Source organism: Triticum dicoccoides, chromosome 7B, assembly GCF_002162155.2.
Source record: "Triticum dicoccoides isolate Atlit2015 ecotype Zavitan chromosome 7B, WEW_v2.0, whole genome shotgun sequence".
Classification (NCBI taxonomy): Eukaryota; Viridiplantae; Streptophyta; class Magnoliopsida; order Poales; family Poaceae; genus Triticum; species Triticum dicoccoides.
The window spans coordinates 364,716,229-364,729,331 of NC_041393.1; the positions used below are offsets into that span (position 1 = coordinate 364,716,229).

At 45.5% G+C, this 13,103-nt stretch overlaps 1 pseudogene; it reads right to left on the minus strand.

Annotated features, from left to right (window-relative positions):
* Positions 1–732: 732 nt before the first annotated feature.
* LOC119338915 overlaps positions 733–13,103 on the minus strand; it is a 103,193-nt pseudogene continuing 90,822 nt past the window's right edge.

A 13,103-nucleotide genomic window follows, 5' to 3' on the forward strand; every position in this document is an offset into this window, starting at 1 on the left:
GCGGCAGCGGGGAAGAGGAACGAGGATCCTAAGCCCACCTCATCCCTGCCTCCGCCAAGGGCGTGAGAAAGGTCGAGCGAAGTGGGGAGACGACAGGGCCTGTTGCCGGGTGAAAAAAGTTTATCTTAAAGATAACGAGGATTCACTCCTTGTCGTGGGTTCTGCCTGCGAACGAAAAAACCGGCAAACATCCCTTTTTCATTAAAAAACATCCCGTACAGGTACAGTTCATACGAAATGAAAAACATGAGCAAGGGGATTACAAGTTATAAAGATTAACAAAGGCCCGAGGGTTTACAAGACTAAAAAGATAAGGTGCCCGTAATCCCTTTCTTGTCCCTCTCCTCAGGAAATGGAACAAGAAAGCAGAAGGGCAAAAGGGGTGCCTAGGCGAGCTACGAGTGGCAGAAGACACCAAGAGAACATCTCGGTGGCTGTCCAAGGGCTGGATGGTGATGGCGGCGCCGGAGGAAGAGCTCGAAGGCGAGGCGGCAGGACGTCAATACGCGACGAAGGCGTCGATGCCCGCATACTCTGACTTGACAGCCTTGCCGCTCGCCCTCTTCCTCTTCCACGCCTCCCCACGCCAGCCGCCCAAGGAGGTGACCCCGAGAAGTTCAAGGAGCCGGCGACACAGATGATAGGGTCGCCGGTGCCACCCGGAGTGGCGCCCGACACCTAGTCGGACCCGTCATCCTGCCGCCCGCTACCCTCGTCGTTGCTGCCACTGTCCTCCTCATTACCCTCGCTCGAGGAGGAATCGTCATTGTCGGAGGAGCTCTCCATGCAGCACCTCACGCGAGTCCCGAAGTGCCCGAAGATCTTGACGGAGAGGAGGCCACCCTCCATTAGTTTGAAATGGAGAGTGAGCCCCTCCGTCAAGCTATGGAGGCGAGCGAAGGTCTTCCACCCTCGGTGGAGAAACATGACGTGAGGGGCGGAGAACTCAACGTTGGCCCATGTGCCACTGTTCCCACAACCCCTCATATGCAGCCGCAACGTCTGTGGCGGATCCAGCTCCATCTCCTGAGCAATTGCAATCGGAAGGCGAAGGCGACGGCGCGATGGCTGGCGGAGCCTGATGAAGAATTCGCAAGGGTTGTCCCCAACGTGTCCCTCCATTGGAGGAGGGGCTGCTGACGGAGGCGAGGCTAATCTGCCGCCCCATCCTCCTCTCCCTCGAGCACCACGACGGCCTCGACCTCGCCCCCTCCCCCTTCTTCTAGCGGCCGGTGATATCTACTACACAACCTTCTTCTTGTAGACGTTATTGGGCCTGCAAGTGCACAGGTTTGTAGGACAGTAGCAAATTTCCCTCAAGTGGATGACCTAAGGTTTATCAATCCGTAGGAGGCATAGGATGAAGATGGTCTCTCTCAAACAACCCTGCAACCATATAACAAAGAGTCTCTTGTGTCCCCAACACACCCAATACAATGGTAATTTGTATAGGTGCACTAGTTCGGCGAAGAGATGGTGATACAAGTGCAAAATAGATAGTAGATAAAGGTTTTTGTAATCTGAAATTATAAAAACAGCAAGGTAACAAGTGGTAAAAGTGAGCGTAAAAGGTATTGCAATGGTAGGAAACAAGGCCTAGGGTTCATACTTTCACTAGTGCAAGTTCTCTCAACAATAATAACATAGATAGATCATATAACAATCCCTCAACATGCAACAAAGAGTCACTCCAAAGCCACTAATAGCGGAGAACAAACGTAGAGATTATGGTAGGGTACGAAACCACCTCAAAGTTATTCTTTCGGATCGATCTATAAAAGAGTTCGTACTAGACTAACACCTTAAGACACAAATCAACCAAAACCCTAATGTCACCTAGATACTCCATTGTCACCTCAAGTATCCGTGGGCATGATTATACGATATGCATCACACAATCTCAGATTCATCTATTCAACCAACACAAAGTACTTCAAAGAGTGCCCCAAAGTTTCTACCGGAGAGTCAAGAACGTGTGCCAACCCCTATGCATAGGTTCATGGGCGGAACCCGCAAGTTGGTCACCAAAACATACATCAAGAGGCACATGATATCCCATTGTCACCACAGATAAGCACGGCAAGACATACATCAAGTGTTCTCATAAAAGACTCAATCCGATAAGATAACTTCAAAGGGGAAAACTCAATTCATCACAAGAGAGTAGAGGGGGAGAAAAATCATAAGATCCAACCACAATAGCAAAGCTAGGGATACATCAAGATCATGCCATAGAGGGAACACGACAGAGAACACGAGAGAGAGAGAGATCAAACACATAGCTACTGGTACATACCCTTAGCCCCGAGGGTGAACTACTCCCTCCTCATCATGGATAGCACCGGGATGATGAAGATGGCCACCGGTGAAGGATCCCCCCCTCCAGCAGGGTGCCGGGAAGGGCTCGCGAGAGGTTTTTGGTGGCTACAGAGGCTTGCGGCGACGGAACTCCCGATCTATCTTCTCCGTGGATGTTTTTAGGGTACGTGGGACTATATAGGCGAAAGAAGTCGGTCGGGGGGTGCTCGAGGGGTCCACGAGACAGGGGGCGCGCCCTTGTAAGGGGGGAGGGCCCTCCTATCTCGTGGGCTCCTCGAGGATCTTCTGACTTGATCTCCAAGCCTCCAGGATGATATTCTTCCAAAAAATCACGATGCCGAAGGTTTCATTCCATTTGGATTCCGTTTGATATTCCTTTTCTTCGAAATACTGAAACAGGCAATAAAACAACAATCTGGGTTGGGCCTCCGGTTAATAGGTTAGTCCTAAAAGTAATAGAAAAGTGTATAATAAAGCCCATAATCATTCAAAACAAGTAATATAATAGCATGGAACAATAAAAAATTATAGATACGTTGGAGACGTATCAAGCATCCCCAAGCTTAATTCCTGCTCATCCTCGAGTAGGTAAATGATAAAAACAGAATTTTTGATGTGGAATGCTACCTAGCATGATTCTCAATGTAATTTTCTTTATTGTGGCATGAATGTTCAGATCCAAATGATACAAGATAAAAGCTTATAAAACATAAAAATAATAATGCTTCAAAGCATACTAACAAATAATCATGTCCTATCAAAATAGCATAGCCAAAGAAAGATTATACCTACAAAATCATATAGTTAGGCCATGCTTCATTTTCATTACACAAAATACTCCCATCATGCACAACCCCGATGACGAGCCGAGCAATTGTTTCATACTTTTTAACGCGCATCAGCTTTTTCAACTCTTACGCAATACATGAGCGCAAGCCATGGACATAGCACTATGGTGGTGAATGGTGGTGGTTGTGAGGACAAAAAGTGGGAAAAGATAGTCTCACATCAACTAGGTGTATTAACGGGCTATATGGAGACGCCCATTAATAGATATCAATGTGAGTGAGTAGGGATTGCCATGCAACGGATGCACTAGAGCTATAATATATGAAAGCTCAACAAAAGAAACTAAGTGGGTGTGCATCCAACTCGCTTGCTCACGAAGACCTAGGGCATTTTGAGGAAGCCCATCATTGGAATATACAGGCCAAGTTCTATAATGAAAAATTCCCACTAGTATATGAAAGTGACAACATATGGGACTCTCTATCATGAAGATCATGGTGCTACTTTGAAGCACAAGTGTGGAAAAAGAGATAGTAGCATTGTCCCTTCTCTCTTTTTCTCTCATTTTCTTTTTTTCTTTTTCTTTTTCTCTTTTTTTTCTTTTTTTTTTCTTTGGCCTTCCTTTTTTTTCTTTTTGGCCTTTCTCTTTTTTTTTCTTTTTTTTTCTTTTTGTAAAGTCCGAAGTCTCATCCCGGCTTGTGGGGGAATCATAGTCTTCATCATTCTTTCCTCACTGGGACAATGCTCTAATAATGAAGATCATCACACTTTTATGGATTTACAACTCAAGAATTACAACTCAAAGCTAGAACAAGATATGACTCTATATGAATGCCTCCAGCGGTGTACCAGGATATGCAATGAATCAAGAGCAACATGTATGAAAATTATGATGGTCGCCTTGCCACAAATACGATGTCAACTACATGATCATGCAAAGAGCAATATGACAATGATGGAACATGTCATAATAAACGAAACGGTGGAAAGTTGCATGGCAATATATCTCGGAATGGCTATGGAAATGACATAATAGGTAGGTATGGTGGCTGTTTTGAGGAAGGTAAATAATGGGTTCAATACCGGCGAAAGTTGCGCAGTAATAAGAGAGGCTACCAAAGTGGAAGGATGAGTGTGCGTATATCCATGGACTCACATTAGTCATAAAGAACTCATATACTTATTGCAAAAGTCTACTTAGCCCTCGAAGCAAAGTACTACTACGCATGCCCCAAGAGGGATAGATTGGTAGGAAAAGACCATCGCTCGTCCTCGACTGCCACTCATAAGGAAGACAATCAAAAGAGCACCTCATGCAACAAATTTGTCACACAACTTTTACCATACGTGCATGCTATGGGACTTGCCAACTTTAACAAAAGTATTTCTCAATTTCATAATTACCCACTAGCATGACTCTAACATTACTACCTTTATATCTCAAAACAATTACCAAGTATCAAATTGATCATAGCATCCAATTCACTTCCTATGATAGTTTTCATTCAAATTACCATGTTGTTTAAGACTCTCAAAATAATATAAGTGAAGCATGAGAGACTAGCAATTTCTTCAAAATATAACCACCACCGTGCTCTAAAAGATATAAGTGAAGTACTAGAGCAAACGACAAACTACTCCGAAAGATATAAGTGAAGATCAAAGAGTAGCTAAATAATTATGCAACTATGCAGAGACTCTCTCTCATTAAAGAATTTCAGATCTTGGTATCTTATTCAAGAAGCAAGCAAAACAAAATAAAATGACATTGCAAGGATAGCACAACTCATGTGAAGAAGCAAAAACTTAGGCTCAACCGATACTAACCAACAGTGGTTGAAGAAGAAAGGTGGGATGCCTACCGGGGCATCCCCAAGCTTAGATTCTTGAGACTTATTGAAATATTATCTTGGGGTGCCTTGGGCATCCCGAAGCTTGAACTTTTGTGTCTCCTGAATTCCTCTCATAACATGGTTTCTCTTTTTATCAAGAGCTTCATTCACAACAAACTCAACAAGAACTCGTGAGATAGGTTAGTATAAACCAATGCAAAACCTTATCATTTTCTACTATAACAAATCACTTAAATTATTATTCAACATTGAATACTAAATGCCTCTGCCTATTTAATACTCCTAGCCTCAAATATAATCATTAAACAAGCAAACATATGCAAACAATGCAAACATAACAGCAATTTGCCAAAACAGTATAGTCTGTAAAGAATGCAAGAGTAACAATACTTCCCTGACTCCAAAAATTATGAAATAAACTTCCCACTGTAATGAATTTATCAGAGCTCAATATGCAAAAAGATTCAACGTTATACCATTCTCTGACTTTTCTAGGGAATTTTTGCAACAGCGGTAAACTTTCTGTTTTCAAACAGCAACATGTATACTAGCAAAATAAGCATGGCAAACGCTATCCTTGACTTTTTTATTGAAACTAAAGATGCAAAACATTATTCTAACTAACAGAAAGCAAAACCTAGCAAAATAAAATGACGCTCCAAGCAAAACACAAATCATGTGGTGAATAAAAATATAGCTCCAAGTAAAGTTACCGATGAACGAAGACAAAAGAGGGGATGCCTTCCGGGGCATCCCCAAGCTTAGGCTCTTGGTTGTCCTTGAATATTACCTTGGGGTTCCTTGGGCATCCCCAAGATTAGGCTCTTTCCACTCCTTATTCCATAGTCCATCGAATCTTTACCCAAAACTTGAAAACTTCAACCACACAAAACACAACACAAAACTCGTAAGCTCCGTTAGTATAAGAAAATAAACCACCACTTAGGTACTGTAATGAACTCATTATAAATTCATATTGGTTTAATATCTACTGTATTATAAATTCTCTATGGTTCATACCACTTAATACTAGCCATAGATGCATCAAAATAAGCAAACAACACAATGAAAACAGAATCTGTCAAAAACAGAACAGTCTGTAGTAATCTGTATCAAACGTATACTTCTGGAACCCCAAAAATTATGAAATAAATTGGTGGACCTGAGGAATTTGTCTATTAATCATCTGCAAAAAGAATCAACCTAAAATCACTCTTCAGTAAAAAAATGGCAGCTAATCTCATGAGCGCAGAAGTTTCTGTTTTTTACAGCAAGATCACATAAACTTCACCCAAGTCTTTCCAAAGGTTCTACTTGGCACTTTATTGAAACAAAATCTATAAAACATGATTAATACAGTAGAATAATCATGTGGACACACAAACACATTAAGGATAAATATCAGGTTGTCTCCTAACAAGCGCTTTTCTTTAATGCCTTTCTAGCTAGGCATGATGATGGCAATGATGCTCACATAAAAGATAAGAACTGAAACATAAAGAGAGCATCATGAAGAATATGACTAGCACATTTAAGTCTAACCCACTTCCTATGCATAGGGATTTTGTGAGCAAACAACTTATGGGAACAATAATCAACTAGCATGAGAAGGTAAAACAAGCATAGCTTCAAGATTTTAAGCACATAGAGAGGAAACTTGACATTATTGCAATTCCTACAAGCATATATTCCTCCCTCATAATAAGTTTCAGTAGCATCATGAATGAATTAAACAATATAACCAGCACTTAAAGCATTCTTTTCATGATCTACAAGCATAGAAAATTTACTACTCTCCACATAAGCAAAATTCTTCTCATGAATAATAGTGGGAGCAAACTCAACAAAATAACTATCATGTGAGGCATAATCCAATTGAAAACTAAAATCATGATGACAAGTTTCATGGATATCATTATTCTTAATAGCATACAAGTCATCACAATAATCATCATAGATAGCAACTTTGTTCTCATAATCAATTGGAACCTCTTCCGAAATAGTGGAATCATCACTAAATAAAGTTGACACTCTTCCGAATCCACTTTCATATTCATCACAATAAGATTCAATATCCTCCAAAATAGTGGGATCAATACTACCTAAAGTTGACACTCTTCCAAACCCACTTTCATCAATGTAATCATCATAAGTAGGAGGCATGCTATCATCAAAATAAATTTGCTCATCAAAACTTGGGGGACAAAAAATATCATCCTCATCAAACATAGCTCCCCCAAGCTTGTGGCTTTGCATATCATTAGCACCATGGATATTCAAGGAATTCATACTAAAAACATTGCAATCATGCTCATCATTCAAAGATATAGTACCAAACATTCTAATGCATTCTTCTTCTAGCACTTGAGCACAATTTTCCTTTCCATCAAACTCACAAAAGATATTAAAAAGACGAAGCATATGAGACAAACTCAATTCCATTTTTTGTAGTTTTCTTTTATAAACTAAACTAGTGATAAAACAAGAAACAAAAGACTCGACTGCAAGATCTAAAGATATACCTTCAAGTGCTAACCTCCCCGGCAACAGCGCCAGAAAAGAGCTTGATGTCTACTATACAACCTTCTTCTTGTAGACGTTGTTGGGCCTGCAAGTGCACAGGTTTGTAGGACAGTAGCAAATTTCCCTCAAGTGGATGACCTAAGGTTTATCAATCCGTAGGAGGCGTAGGATGAAGATGGTCTCTCTCAAACAACCCTGCAAGCAAATAACAAAGAGTCTCTTGTGTCCCCAACACACCCAATACAATGGTAATTTGTATAGGTGCACTAGTTCGGCGAAGAGATGGTGATACAAGTGCAAAATAGATAGTAGATAAAGGTTTTTGTAATCTGAAATTATAAAAACAGCAAGGTGACTAGTGGTAAAAGTGAGTGTAAACAGTATTGCAATGGTAGGAAACAAGGCCTAGGGTTCATACTTTCACTATTGCAAGTTCTCTCAACAATAATAACATAGATAGATCATATAACAATCCCTCAACATGCAACAAAGAGTCACTCCAAAGCCACTAATAGTGGAGAATAAACATAGAGATTATGGCAGGGTACGAAACCACCTCAAAGTTATTCTTTCGGATCGATCTATAAAAGAGTTCGTACTAGAATAACACCTTAAGACACAAATCAACCAAAACCCTAATGTCACCTAGATACTCCATTGTCACCTCAAGTATCCGTGGGCATGATTATACGATATGCATCACACAATCTCAGATTCATCTATTCAACCAACACAAAGTACTTCAAAGAGTGCCCCAAAGTTTCTACCGGAGAGTCAAGAACGTGTGCCAACCCCTATGCATAGGTTCATGGGCGGAACCCGCAAGTTGGTCACCAAAACATACATCAAGAGGCACATGATATCCCATTGTCACCACAGATAAGCACGGCAAGACATACATCAAGTGTTCTCATAAAATACTCTATCCGATAAGATAACTTCAAAGGGGAAAACTCAATTCATCACAAGAGAATAGAGGGGGAGAAACATCATAAGATCCAACTACAGTAGAAAAGCTCGGGATACATCAAGATCGTGCCATAGAGGGAACACGAGAGAGAACACGAGAGAGAGAGAGAGATCAAACACATAGCTACTGCTACATACCCTCAGCCCCGAGGGTGAAATACTCCCTCCTCGTCATGGATAGCGTCGGGATGATGAAGATGGCCACTGGTGAAGGATCCCCCCCCCCTCCGGCAGGGTGCCGGGAAGGGCTCCCAAGAGGTTTTTGGTGGCTACAGAGGCTTGCGGCGGCGGAGCTCCCGATCTATCTTCTTCGTGGATTTTTTTAGGGTACGTGGGACTATATAGGCAAAAGAAGTCGGTCGGGGGGTGCTCGAGGGGTCCACGAGACAAGAGGGCGCGCCCCTGTAAGGGGGGCGCGCCCTCCTATCTCGTGGGCTCCTCGAGGATCTTGTGACTTGATATCCAAGCCTCCAGGATGATATTCTTCCAAAAAATCACGATGCCGAAGGTTTTATTCCGTTTGGACTCCGTTTGATATTCCTTTTCTTCGAAATACTGAAACAGGCAATAAAACAGCAATATGGGTTGGGCCTCCAGTTAATAGGTTAGTCCTAAAAGTAATATAAAAGTGTATAATAAAGCCCATAATCATTCAAAACAGGTAATATAATAGCATGGAACAAACAAAAATTATAGATACGTTGGAGACGTATCAGCCGGCTCCGCCACTGCGAGCTCTTGGGGAGGAGCGATGCGCTGTCTGGCCAAAACCCTCGCCGCCACCGATGAAGCGTCGCCACGCCCCCTCGCCATGGCAGAAGAAAGGAGGAAGCAGGAATGGGGAGAGGCAGACGGCGGAGGGTTGAGAGGCACCATTCCTCCCGCTCCCCTCTTTATAAAGGGGCGGGGGCGAGGCTCGGCCGCCCCCTCTCGGCCAATCCGGCCCGTTGAAGTGACAGCAAGCGGGGCCGTCGACCGTCCTCCCCGCTCCATTGAAGGCGCGTGGGAATCAACCCACGCACGCGCATGACTTCTCACGTCCCGTGCGCCTATCATTCGCCCTGCGTCGTGCATGCAGCGATCGTGGCACGAGGGATAGGCGCAGTGGGACGCGTGGAGCGATGGTTCCCAAGCGAGGGCAGTAAATGAGCAGCGGTCCTGCGGTCTCGAAGAGGCACGCGAGCCGCCTCATTACTGTCCACCACGGGATGACGCCAGCATGCTTCCGTCATGGCGCGCACGGCCCCCACATCGCACGTTCAATGTGGGTCGTGGAGAAGCGCAGCGGACGGAGCAGTTACCGCGGTAAAAATCCGCCGTAACTGCCCGCGCACGGTTCTAGACCTGGCCTAACAACGTGCTGCGCTTATGTATGGCCCAGGCCCGGGGGCTCCTGTCGGTGTACAAAAGTAGGGGCTCTGCTTTTCACCCCTTTACTTGTGCACGGGCAGTCAGAGCCACCCGCCATGGCCACGCATAACAGGGCAGGGAAGGGAAGCCGGAGAGAAGCCGAAGGCACAAGACAAACAAAGCAATGACAAGGACCAAGGCCACAGAGATCGGATGGACGAAGCAGGTTTCCCCGCCAAGGACCCTTGCCGGGGCAGCCTTAGAGGCCCCGGCAAGACCCTTACCGGGGAGCTCGTCCCCAACAGCCGAGCGAGCCACCTTTGAGCCCACCAACGCTAGACAAACGCATTGGGACAGGGCTCGGGAGGCACCTCCGTGGTGGCATGCAGATCTTTGTGAAGACAAAGAATAGTCAAGATCAAATGAGGATAGGAAGGCAACAATCCTCACCAAGACCCCCGGCCAGATCCTTGCCGGGGACGACAACACGCCGCGGCAAGACCCTTGCCGGGCCACCCGGCAAGACCCTTCCTGGGCCACCCGACAAGACCCTCGCCAAGCGCGCCAGCAGGACCACTGCCAGGCCCACGCTAGCCAAGTCTCCGCCGCTATTCGCATGCAGCTGCCGACCCAACCAGCTGGGCAGGCACCTGCGTGGCAACATGCAGCCCTTCGTGGAGGCCCCACCACCGCGCCACCTCAGTTGCCTGCCTGCCTACATGGCACCGTATGCACCGCTGGCCAGGGCGTGTGTCGAAGCGAGGAGGAGCGGCGACGGATGGGATGGGCCTCGCTCCCGTCCCCGATAAAGTGAGGGACACCTAAGCCTCACAATAAATGCGCTTTGTCTTGTAATACCAGTGATAAGCTCACAATGCTGTAGCACTTTCCACCTCCTGTGTGCCACTGTGGCAGCCCCTTTCGCCTACAAAAGGAGGCCCATGGCACACTAGAGAAGGATTCGGCTCTCTCGAACCTAGCAGCACCTAGAGCTAGTTCAAGAGCTCCAGAACACTAAATATATCCACCAAAGCAGGATCGTAGGGTTTTACGCATCTTTGCGGCCCGAACCTGGGTAAATCCCCTTTGTGCTATCTGCTAGTCCTGCTCTTCTCATGATCCCCACACCCCGCAACTGTAGTAGGGATTCGAGTGATCCCATAGGTGTCGTTTCCCACCGACACTCTTGCTGACTGCAGAGGTCTTGTGATCTTGGGGCTCAACTTTCTGAGTTGAACAAGAATCAAATCAGCCTCAATCTTGATCTTGAACTGGCGAAGAAGAACCTCAAGACTGCTCAAGAAGAAACAACCATCATGGGAGGTAACCGAACGACACCTGTCCGCCTCGTGGCTTGCGCTTTTCAGTGTTTTTTCTTTCTGTCTCTTTGAACCGAGTGACTTCACATGAACAGATGTGCGTAGTGAAAACCGTCAGCTTCAAGCTTGTCTGAAGAGTGTTGTTTCTTTAGAGAAAATGAAGGAAGCTCTGGAGAAGAAGGATCTGGATCTTGCTGCTGCTCAGAAGGATGCGCGAGAGAAGACAACGCTTGCGGACAAGAAGCTGGCTTCAGTCGGCAAGTTGGAAGAGGAGAACTCGAAGCTGAAGACTGCCATCTCTGAAGCCAATCGGGAATTTGAGCAACTGAAGAAGGACAAGGAGAATCTGACCAATGAAGTAGGAAGCCTCAAAGCCAAGACGGGTGAGCTGGAGTTCTATATGGGACAACTTGCTGCAAAACTGGTCCTGAAGCTCGAAGGTATCATCATTCGACTGGTTAGTTGTCGTCGATTGGAATGTCTTGTTATATTGTTGACTCACTATTTTTCCTGATTGTGCAGAACTTTGCCCGGACTTTGAGGCTGAGACTGGGCAGGTCGAGACGGGTCTTGACCCCATAAATTGTCCTGTGAAAGATGACGTTGCGATGAACTTGCTGCAGTTGGAATCACTCATGGACAGTGTTGTCGCTTATCTGGCTCGACTGAAGGCGGCGATCACTCGGGTTGATGCTGAACTCTGGCCCCAGGTGGAACTTTCACAAGATCTCGAGTCGCTGATGACTCGACTGAATCAGATCCCTGGCCGAGTGGAGGAATGGAAGAAGTCATCTACTCGCTGTGGCGCTGACGTTGCCCTGTCATTGGTTCGAGTGCACTTCAAAGACGCCAGATAAGACAAGCTAGCGGCCCTCAAGGTTGCGAATACTAAGAAGCACTCCTTCGAGTCCTTCATGGACACCTTTCTTGAGGCTGCCACTCATATTGCAGACAGCATTGATCTAGACAGTTTCTGCGATCCAACCAACCCTTCCCCTAACGAGTGACCGAAAAACATTATGCACCACCTTTATTTGCCCCAGTATGCCGAGTGATAGTGTAATCGTTAAACTCTTTCGGGCCTAATGCCTGAGAAATTTAATCCATGGTCTGGAACTTTTGGATTTATCTGAACTTGGTTTATCTTTGAATATGTTGTGTTTATCTTCGAGTGGAACCTGTTCTTCACTCGGATTAGTTCTTGTACTTTTGATGCAGTTCTGAGGAAGAGGTCAGAGTCGACCTGTACCTCATCGTCCTTGCGGATCGAGTTGGAGTAGCCGTTGGATGAGCCTTTGGCAGCATTGATCAGCTCATCAGCATGGCACTCAGCAATGGTCTTGACGTTCCTGAAAGCGGTTCGCCTTGGCATCAGCATTGGATGAGCCCTTGGCAGCATTGATCAGCTCATTAGCAAGGCACTCAACAATGGTCTTGACGTTCCTGAAAGCAGTTCGCCTTGGCATCAGCTATTGGATGAGCCCTTGGCAGCATTGATCAGCTCATCAGCGAGGCATTCAGCAATGATCTTGACGTTCCCGAAAGTGGTTCTCCTTGGCGACAAGCTCAATCTCATCCTTCTTCTTGATGGCGCAGCTCTGAGGAGGGGGTCATGGTCGACCTGCACCTCGTTGTCCTTGTGGATCGGGATGGAGCGTATGGCTAAGTCCCCGAGTGAGAAGATCGGTTTTCACTCGGAATGTATTTTCAAACTTAGGCGAGTACTGGATTGCAGCTAAGCCCCCGAGTGGGAGGATTGCTCACCACTCGGTAGGATTTTTCAAACTTAGGCGAGTACTGGACTATAGCTAAGCCCCAGAGTGGGAGGATTGCTCACCACTCGGTAGGATTTTTCAAACTTAGGCGAGTACTAGACTGCAGCTAAGCCCCGAGTGGGAGGATTGCTCACCACTCTGTAGGATTTTTCAAACTTAGGCGAGTACTGGATTGCAGCTAAGCCCCCCAAGTGGGAGGATTGCTC